This window comes from Vidua macroura, chromosome Z (genome assembly GCF_024509145.1).
Source record: "Vidua macroura isolate BioBank_ID:100142 chromosome Z, ASM2450914v1, whole genome shotgun sequence".
In the NCBI taxonomy this organism is placed as follows: Eukaryota; Metazoa; Chordata; class Aves; order Passeriformes; family Viduidae; genus Vidua; species Vidua macroura.
In genome coordinates, this window is record NC_071611.1 from 35,487,746 (window position 1) to 35,498,824 (window position 11,079).

Below are 11,079 nucleotides of genomic sequence, written 5' to 3' on the forward strand. Positions count from 1 at the left end.
GGGTGCTTCGAATACATGGAAGTTTTGCTCTACTAGCACTTTGTTGAAATATGTGGCAAAGGTAATACACAAAAAATCCCAATCAAACAAATAAAACAAATAATAATATTTTAGAGTTCATTCAAGCAAAACCTATAAAAAACTTGTTTAAGAAAAATCAAGTAAAGATCTTAGAGCTGGATGTGTGTTCAAATGGCTTAACACCATAATACTTTGTGGTTTTGTAGTCTGCAAATAGCAACGACCATTTCTTTAAACACTGATTTCTATGCTGTTCTATATATTTAACTCGATGAGGTCATTCATCTGCCTTCCAAGGGCTGAGTATTTTTATTCTTCATGAACAGCATTTACTTCATACTTTCCCTGAGGTGACTCTTCTCCATACATTCAGACAGTGAATTGCATACCCCACACCACTTTACAAGTATCTTTTCATTACAATTAGTATCGGCTGCCAGGAGTTTCACACCAATTCACCAGAGCACACTAAAAATGGCATCCTCAGCACTCAGCAATATGAAATGTTGAGTTGCCTTCATTTTTCTAAATTCCATTAAATAGCATTCAGAGCAGTCACTTTCTTTTAACTTTGGCCTCAGTTTTACACCTTAATCCCCTTTGCTCAGGAACATGCCATTAGCTACAGTATACTCTGAAAATATTCCTTAGCATATGTTAGCTTACATAATACATGACTGCTGTGAATAAAATAAATACAATACCAACCTGTAATGAAAGCCAAAATTTAAGAAATAATATTTCTCTATTTTTAGCTGTAGTTATATAACTAATTAGTTTTAGGTTCCATGAGACAAAGGAATCTCTATATGGTGTTGCAGATATCCCTTTGAACAAAAATCTCATCAATGTAGTTATCTTTAAAAGTAACAGTGCATCTTTCCACACTTATCATTTCTCTTTTTTTCTTTCTGCAATTCTCACTGGATGTGAAATTATACATAACTCCTTAGGATTTTGGCTTATTGTAAATGATACTGTTTCATGAAATTATTTTAAAGATACTTGCAAAGATGTCAGTTTCAATGTCTTTCTTGATAATGCCTTGATAATGAGCTAAAAGAGGATGATGGGCACAAATTGTTGATTGTAAGGCTCAACTTGGGTATCAGAAAAACAAGTTTTTCACTAGGACGGTAGCTTAGAAGTTAGAAAAGCATACTCCAAGATTTCTGTAATTTCTGTACCTTGGAGATTATCAAATTTCTCATGGGCAAGGTTTTGAGCAAGGTGATACAGCTCTGAAGATAGTTTTGCTTGTACAAGTAGGGTCCAACATCCCCCCATGTAATTTTCAACCAAATTTTATTTTATTTTAGGGATCCCTATATAAACAAAAATGCTGCATCTTTGATTTTCATTAGCAAGTGTCAAACAGAAGCAGTGGTCTGGTTAATACCTCAAACAAATCCTTTTGGCTTAAATTGCAAGTGCTTCTCAGTGCATGGACCAGAAGGTTGAAAAAGTTGTGAAGAACATATTGCTGTTATAATGCAAAAGAAATTGAGATTTGCAATTCAAATGTGAAGAGTATGAAGGCCATGCCTGGAGGTCTGCAACCAAGACAGACAACCTGTTGGGAGTTGAATGGGAGGTACAGGGGGTGTTTTTTATACAAATTATCTATTCTGGTTAGCATGAATGACTTCTTCTCTGCCTGAAATCCAGGTCAGAAGAAGTTGCATTGACTAGATATGTTGAGGATAGTACTGGCTATCCTTTGGACCATGAGCAGCATTTATCTGCATAGTAGCAAAAGAAGAATTTCTCTTGCTTTCTACAAGATGTAAATGGACTTCCTTGAAACTACTTTAAAAAGCCTATTGTCATAGTGTAAGAGGGAGAGATATGCAAAAGCCATGCCAACTTTTGGTACTCAGTTTGATGCTGTTGCTCCTTTGAAAACAGCATCAAAAAGAAGTTGCACTAAATAATGTGTTTTGCCAGAAGCCATGGAACTGTCAGTTACTTTAAACCACTGAATCCAGAAACAAATTTAGCAAAATTATTACTTCTGTCTCTTGCCCGTACAGTGCTTGATGCTCCTTTAGTAACATCTCTGGTGATGCTCATCCAGGATTTTCCTTCAAACACAGTTCTTATGCTAAAAAAGTGAAAAGGAGATTTTTCTTTTGTTTTTAATTTTTTTTTTCCCATGATATTTAAGTAATCTGAGGAGCTTTTAAACTTCATCATTACAGCAAGAATTGTCTACATCCACATGTTCACTTTGGAAAGAGAGGAAGGTTTTACCTTTTTTTCCCTCGCTGTTTCTCAAGCCAAACACTGCATATCTCACATGAATAAAACATTCTCTCCCTCATTTCTTATGTGCTACTTAGAAATTATCTAATACAGGAATCCAATAGGTTGATTTTATTTATACAGTATTTCTATAGCAGCTGATTTAAAGAACTTACAGTGAAGCAGTTCCTTATCTACTGTTTGTGTCTTTAAAACTGTTTTCTATGAAAAATTAAAATTACTACCTTAAACTGTATTAAGAATTTCAATTCTGTTTTTCGTGGATTTATGAGTTTACGGTCTGGGCAGAGATTTACTCTGTACTGGTCAGCAGCTTGATGTAGTCCTAAATATAATTTTGAAGCAGGCTAGCATTTTGGAAAAAGGAAAATCACCAGAGGCTAAGCTAATCTCTTCCACAGTAGTTTGGGACTCCGTCACAGGTCATTCTGTACGTTGTATTAACTAAACATAGGATCACGTGATAACTAAATATTGTGATTTTAACTTAAGTGTTTTTTTTATTCACATGTTAACAGGTTTACCTTATAGTGGCAGTGCATTACTTTTCTCGTCCCTGGTCAGCTCTTGAGTGCCCGGCTTGGGCGTCTCAGCTTCTTGTCGGGGCTGGGGCTTGCCACGATTCCCGGGCGCTTCTGCTGCTGCAATCTGGGGTGGGCTGCTGGCTGTCCTTTACCGTCGGCACGAGGAAGGAAACAAAGAGGCAGGGAATTTGTCCAAATCCATCTGCGTGGCGGCTGGATGCTTTATTGGCCATAAGAGCCAAGATGGAGAAGCCACAGCCTGCTCCCAACCTCGCGTGGATGAATATGGCACCGGGACTGGGGGAGGGGGAGCGGGATGATATATGGGTGGGACAGGGAGGACAGGGAGTTCTCCCACCCAATGAATACAGACGCGGTGACTTGTACCACAGCGATCAACAGGAACACAACAGGGGTGGACACGGGGCTTTGGGGCGAGTGGGACCACGGGAATGGGGTGATGGGCATGGAGTCCTCAGTAGTTGGCAGGGAGTGGTTACAAGAGTGACAGGGGGAAACTCCAATGGCCGGCAGCCTGGAGCTAACCACGGTGGGGAGGGGAAACACGGGGGATGCACAAGGGTACACAGAACCAGCAAACTAACAAAGATCAGAACCCCTAATCTGAACTCAAACCCGGGATGCAACACATTATAATTTGTCTTCTTAGTAGAGGTGAACTATTACAGTCTCACAGCAGAGCAAAGGTGCTAAACTGTATTGGGGTACTTCCAACTGTCTCACTTATCTCACTCACACTGCAACAAGGTCTGCAAGTCTTAGAAAAAGTCTTCAGAAATAGGTGGATTTGGAAGGAAGCTTTCATGCACATTCTAAGTAATCACCATGTAAAACAGACTACTATACCTCCTTGATATAAAAATCTAGAAAAGTAACACTGTGAACCAGCAGAGAGAGATGTTCAAAATCAAAGTATTTATCCATTGGAAAGGACATTTAGCTGTATATTTGAAGTGGGGACTTTGTCTCTCCTTTCCTTTGGTATCTACACAGTAGAGATGTAGTGTAAGCTGGTTACCTAGGCTCTCTTCCTCTTTAGTCACTGGAAAAGGTATATACAGAGAGTAATTCTACCTGCTTTGGAATGTGAACCAGAACATCTCTAAGAGACCCTAGACAAACCAGAGATCCACTTCAAGGGTAAAATAAGTGAAGAAAAATTCCACTAAGTGAAAATTAAAAACAAAATGAGGAGGTTTTGAGATAATGATAAAGATCAGAGTTGTGCTTTGCAGGTGCTCTCTTAAGAAGGCAAGCTGTAGCCAAGATTTCACAGGCCCATTGATTTGTTGAACTGTATAGACAGCTGGCAAGTATAACCCCATGAATAATTAAAAATGCAATAATTTGCAAGTGCAATATGTGATCCATGGAAAGAATTAATTTTTCAAAGTCAGACCTCTTAAGACAGCCTTGTACAGCCTACTGCAAGCAGAAATGCACGAACTTCAAGGCAGTCATGGAAGGGAAGTTAACGTGATGCCAAGCTAGCTTGGCAAAAGGCGTAAGTTGAAAGGTAAAATGAGCTGAATAGAAGTTGAATTAAGGGCATTCTATCCACAGCCTTACTGACCTACATCCCAACTACAACAAAGCATAAAGCTCTGGGGGAAAAATAGCCAACAGAACACGTGAAAAAAAACCCAACCAATCAGAGTCGAAGGGTTGGTTCAAGCTATCTTGACTAGGGACCTGGAGGAGGAGTATTACAGCATCTGCTTTTATTTCTCTAGAAAGATGTAAAGATAACTCTAGATGCATCAAACTAGACTTCCCATTAGTATTTATCCTTTTAGCAATACATAGTTTCATGCAGTATTTAAGTGACTTTTCCTTGTGGAATCTTTAGAATCTGTTCATTAACTTTTGTTTCATGTCTTTTATAGTGAGGTTTTAAGTACACAATTACTTTTCTAACAAAGCAGAAAAGATATCTTTCTACCAATCACACAGGCATCTCAAGGAATTAAGTACACAAAATAATCTGTCCATTTTATTATTAATGAGAAACACCTTCAGCAAGCAAACAAACAAAAAAAGTACTAAATTACCTCTGAAGTTCACACTAGGTCTTTTTGGTTTGATTTGCGTTTCTTTTTTTTTTTTTTTTTTAATGTTGGGATATTATACTTGAGCCACTAATAAATATTTGTGACTTGGTATAATTTTCTAAATTCACAGAAAAATGAAGAATTTCTTACAAGTCAGTTAAGAAATAGGAGTCTAATTCAGCTGCCTTGAAATGCAATTCAAAGATTTACTATTAAGAAATTGAATACACTCCCAAGAATCAGTATAGAAACATAGTAAAATTACTTTGGAAAGTGTCTAGCAGCTGCTTTCAGTATCCTTGGGTTTGCCAGAATTTTTAATGATATTGCAAACAGCTGCTCCTCTGATACACAGCATGCCTGTCATCTGTCTATCAAATGATTTAATTTCATCATAAACAAGGAACAGTTTGGTTTCATAAATAGCACATCCAGCAGTCAGTAAGAGAGGATTCATGAAATCTCTTATCTGTAAAGAAGGATTCATTATTTTTGGCTCCTTTGTAAATTTCTTTCCTGCAATAACTGTGTTTTGTGTTTATATCTGGAATTACCTGTTCTCCATTGCAATTTGCAGCTGCAAATCATTGAGACTAAGCATTACATAAAGGTGGGGCTTTGGGCTGGTGTGGGAGGAAATCTCTTTTCTCTAATCATGACTGACAGGCAGTTACTTGCTAAGGTATCATCAGAGGGCAGTGGTGATTAAGGGAAAGGTTCTGAGATTCACTGATCAATATCCAATTTACCATGATTGTACCATTTTCCTTGCCATTACTCTTTTAAGGGGTGAAACTCTAACAGTCTCCCTGTTAGCAGCATGGCTAGGTAGTCCATCTAGTAAATAAGTATATCACCAGGAACATCGTTTTAAAAAAGTTATATGTGTGCCATGGCAATGGCAAGCTAGGGTATGACCCAGTGATAGATTTATTAGATAGCTAAAACCACTCAGAAAATAAATTTTTGAAAAATTAAAGGCATACTAAAGAAAGTCATTTTATGAAAAGTTCATAAAGAAATAAGCTCAATGTGCAGCAGAAGTGTAAAAGCAAACAAAATGTTATGACTAATCAAGGAAAGAAAACATTGTTATGGTATGATATAAATCTGCATAGCACCCACAAACAGTGCCAGAGAATTGGTTTTTCTGTCTGAAGAATATTACAATAGAACAGAAAAACTAAGACAGAGAGGCAAAAAGAATGATCAAAGACAAGAAAAATCTTCCATAAAAGGACTGACTAAACAAAATAGGTCTCCATGACCTATACTAACAAGAAGAAGGAGAGATAACATGATAGGTCTACCAAATCATCACTGGTAAAAGTGGAGGATAAAACAAGATGATTAGGGGAGTGAGCATCTCTTTAAAAAGGAAAGGCTGAGAGAGTTCAGCCTGTTCAGCCTTGAGAAGAGACAACTGAGAGGGGACCTCATCAATGTCTATAAATAGGTAGTGCTGAGCAATAGGAAAAGAGGCCACAGACAGAAAGTGATGGACAGGAAGTTCCACCTGGATGTGGGGAAGAACTTTATTGTGCAGTGACTGAACACTGGAACAGTTTGTCCAGTAAGATTTGGAGTTTCCCTCATGGAAGATATTCAAGAATTGTCTGGACACAATCCTGTGCCATGTGCTCTGGGATGAGCAGGGAGGTTGGACCAGATGACCCACTGTGATCTCTTCCAAGCTTATCTATTCTGTGATTCCATGAATTTAGCTTGATTCAGTGAGACTACTGATGGATGTCCCACCTGGCCACCATCATCACAGTGCTTGACTAGAGACTGAACAAAAATCCGAGTGAGTGCTCACCTCAGTGTAGAAATCCAACACACCAGAAAGGAAAATACAATAAAATACAAAAGAAGGATTGTAATGGGGGCATGATCTGATTGTAGGTTGTATCTCTACGCATGGTATAAATGGTTACATCTTCTGCCAATTTCTGCCTCAGCAAAAAATAATTCCATCAGGCTTAACAACTTTTATCTTTATTGTTATGGTGTACTTCAGGGAAATGTTGCCTCCAACTATAATTTAATGCATTTCTTAAGAGGTGTCTGCTATTTGATACTATTCACTTTTACTTTTTGGCATTTCAATTTCAATCAGGTTCAAACAAAAATGTTTTAATTATTTAAATTTAATTATTTTAATTATTTAAATTATTAAATCACATTTATATGATCATAAATGTGATGGGAAGACACTGATTTGAAACTCAAAAATTAAACACAACATATTACTCCAGGTAATTTATGTGTTTTTGCCAGTTTTATGACTTGCATTTTCAAGTTTTTTCATTTATATTGTTATCAGTCAGCATGGTAGGTACACTGAAATAGAGATGAGGGTCTAATAAATATAAAATAAATCTTTGTACATCATTACCAATGTAAGAACAGAATGATAACAATCACTTGCACCTGTTTTCTCGGCTCAAAATCAGGTAGAAAAGATTTGTATTTTAACTTCACTTATTTTAACTGGTTTATTAGACAAGAATGTTTGGGACAATTACACCAGAGTATAAGGAATTTCTAACCTTATGTTTCAAGGCAGAATTGAAATGGGGAGATGTACTTGGGGAAATAGAAATGGCTTGAAACTTATAAAGAACTGAAGACACAAACACTTTGCTCTACTTTCACAAAGTATAAGAACTTAAAACTTACAATGATTTTACACAATTAGTATTTCAATTGAGTGGCAAAATATAGTACTAATAGTAAATTAATTAATCCTCTATTTAAATGCATGAGTTCCTGCTGCATGTCTATACTCTGATTTAGAAGTACAGATCTAGAAATCAATATAAATACATTTAAATTAAGTTCCCAGCATCTAGAAGACAAAAAAAGTCTTAAGCTTTATCAAATATCCCCATTTGGGCACTGACATCTAAGTCATATTTGCAGCTTTGAATTTTTTTGTATTTCACTGATTTACACCTATTCCCATGAGATCCTTGTAAGGACCACGCTCAAAAACTTCATTTTGATACACAATGAAATGCTGGAATTAAAGGCAGAACTTGTTTGTGTTTTCAGAGGATAATGAACTCCCACAGACTGCCCCATGACTACAGAGGAGAGGACTACTGACTGTCATAAACCTCTCAATTTCCTTTTCCAACTGCAAAAATGTGCTCCCACAATCTGGCTTCCTATCAAATGGACTGACATATAGATCAATTAGATTGATATCTCTATTTGTGCATATCAAGTATACATAAAAATACAGAAGACAGTTTCCAACTGCATGAGCTTCCCTCTCAGGGGAAAAAAAGGAACAAATAAGCATGTAAGAGATGGTAATCAATTTCCTTAATGCATTACTTGAAGGCACTCAAGCTTAAGTGGTAAGAATAGCAAGAATAGCATGAAGTCTGGATTAGCAGAGTAGGATATCAAAGCAAAAATTTGTAGGGATATTACTGTCTCACTAACACCTTCCCATAAGAATATTAATTTCCCTAAAATTGCCATTCTGTGCTCATGCAGTAAAAGAGTCTGTCTGTTGCATCCCGGAGTTTGGGTTTAGATTAGGGTTTTTAATTTATGTTAAAATAAGTCAAGTTCTGTAATCCCGCGTTTCCCCCGCGTTGTTCCCCCCCGCGGTTTCTGCCCCCATGTTGCCTGCTGCCGGCTCTTACCCCTCTGCCGCTCCTGTAACCACCCTGCCGTCCGGCCCCGGGAAACCCCGTGCTGGCCACACGATCCCGCTCAGCCCGTGGCTCGGCGCCCGCCCCTGCGGGGTTCTCTGGTTGGTCGCTGTTGCTGGCGTCACCGCCACGGCAGCCGCCCCTATTGGGCGGCAGGCCGTGGATCCTCTCGCCCTGCCCCTCCATAAAGCCCTATCCCACCGGCAGTCAGACGCCATTTTCTCCCATGCGAGTGCCTGGAGCGGTCGCGTCTTTCCATCGAACCGCGCCACGTGACCAATAAACCGTTCCTGCCAAGCACGGAGTAAATGGACAAATTCCTTACCTCTTTGCCGGGTCCCTAGCGCACAGTAACAGCGGTTGGCCGGCCCACGCGCCCGAGACACGGAGCCGTGTCCGGGAACCCGCGGCAGCAAACCCCGGCAGCACGTGGAAGCTACGCCACAGCCGGGCTCCCAAGAGCCGCGTGCGGCCGGGGAGAGCAAAAACCCACGCCGCATCTGTCTGTTGGCTTGTTCTTCCATAAGTTAATTTGGATTTTTGTGCATTATTTCACTAATAGCATTTGCTTGATTCAGTGAAGTTTTAGATAACTGCTATACAAACAATCAAACATTCTCCTCAGTTCTAATGTTCAACACTCTAGACCTTAATTTGCTTATTATTTTAGTCTATCATAATAGTTTCTGGGATTTGGATATGTTTTTATCCTCAAAATTTCAAATGTTGACTTGTCAGATGCTATTCCTGTGTGTGTTTCAAATTATTTTTCATTGCTAATTAACGATCTTTTAAGAATATTAATGCCATGCACATTACATTCCATGCACAGAAGGCAAACAAGATTTTCCCTCTGGAAATTAGTATAAGCAAGTTTACAAATTATAAAAATCTCTGTCATAGAAAGGGAAGAGGTATTATAACATAAATACTCAGGTCATGATATTATGTTGCATTTGAATAATAATTATTCAATTAAAAGAAGCTGGTATTTACATATCTCAATACAGCTTCTAGTACAGAGAAAAGTTGCAGAAGGTGAACATACCAAAAGATTAATTCTCCAGTGCTTTCAAGACTGCAGCCTTGGCCTGAAATAAAATCAGGAAATACTATTTTTTTTTCTCATTTATGTAGTGTTGTACTTTTCATGTCTATTTTCTTGACTATCAGAGAGAGACCCACCATTAAATTATTTACTGCAAGCACTGTAACTGCAATAGTCAGCACAAGCTGAAATAATTTGGTTTTTATTAGTTGTTAAGTTACTTTTATTAATTTATTATTTATTGAGCCTGAAAAACTACATTCAGTTATCTTGCTTTTATAAAGCTACCAAACTGAACCTGCCTGTGATGGTTTTAAATGGTATCTTTTAATCTGCATTTGTAGCTTCCAGAATAAAAATATTCAGACAAACCAAACCCCCCAAAAACACAAAAAGAGGAAAAGAAAATTGAACAAACTGGGATGGGAGGTGGGGATGGGCCCCAAACAAACCCAAGCTGGGCCCAAACAGAATTTAGCTAACCATAGCTAAATAGGCCCAAACCTTAACTCAAAGCCACACTGAAAGTTGTCGTGCTATCACTTTCTCATACCAAATGTAGAAATTAAAGGGGCATTCAGAAGGAAGGATGGTATTAGAAGTAGTGCACAATAGGAGTAATTTATTGCTGTATCTCAAAGACTCATTTCAGCTAAGCTAAATCCTGTATGTTTAGTATTCATAAAGTTGACAACAAAAGCAAAGTGGAATTTTGTTTATCCACAGTTACAATTGATGCATTATTCCTGTGCTGAAATGATCAGCTGTGTGAGACAGGCTTGTTTATGCAACATTACATGTTAATACTAGGAATTTACTTGATGCTAGGGAAACTTCTTGAGCATCTAGCAATTGCATTTCAAGACTACTGAACACCTGAGTTTCAACAGCATAATGAAAATATTATTATGGCCACATCTGGATCTTTATGATCGAAAATAATTTTATATTGAACATGGACATTTCTTTTTATTTATAAATCACATCTTTCCTTCTGCATCTGGATACTCAGTTTCCACTGTGACAATGTAAATGGCAAGCACACTTTGATAAACACCCCAGTCCTTGTCCTAACATATTCTTTGTCTCTGTCTTCAACATGAATGATGGAACAAGGGGGTCTCAGTGCCCTGCAGTGGAGAATCATGGCTGTGAGAATGATCAATTCCCAGTTGACAGTGAAATTATGCAGAATCAGCTGCTGCAGCTGAATCCCTACAAATCTATGGGACCTGATAGGATGTATCCAAGAATCCTCAAAAAACTGGCTGATGTCATTGCAAAACTTCTCTCATCTGATTTTTGAAAGGAACTGTTGACTCCCTTGAAGGTAGAGCAGCCCTGCAGAGAAACCTCAACAAATTAGACGAGTGTGGAATCACCACCTGTATGAAGTTTAACAAGGGCAATGGCTGGATTCTGCACCTGGGATGGGGCAGCCCTGGATGTACAGACAGAGTGGGGAATGAGAGGCTGGA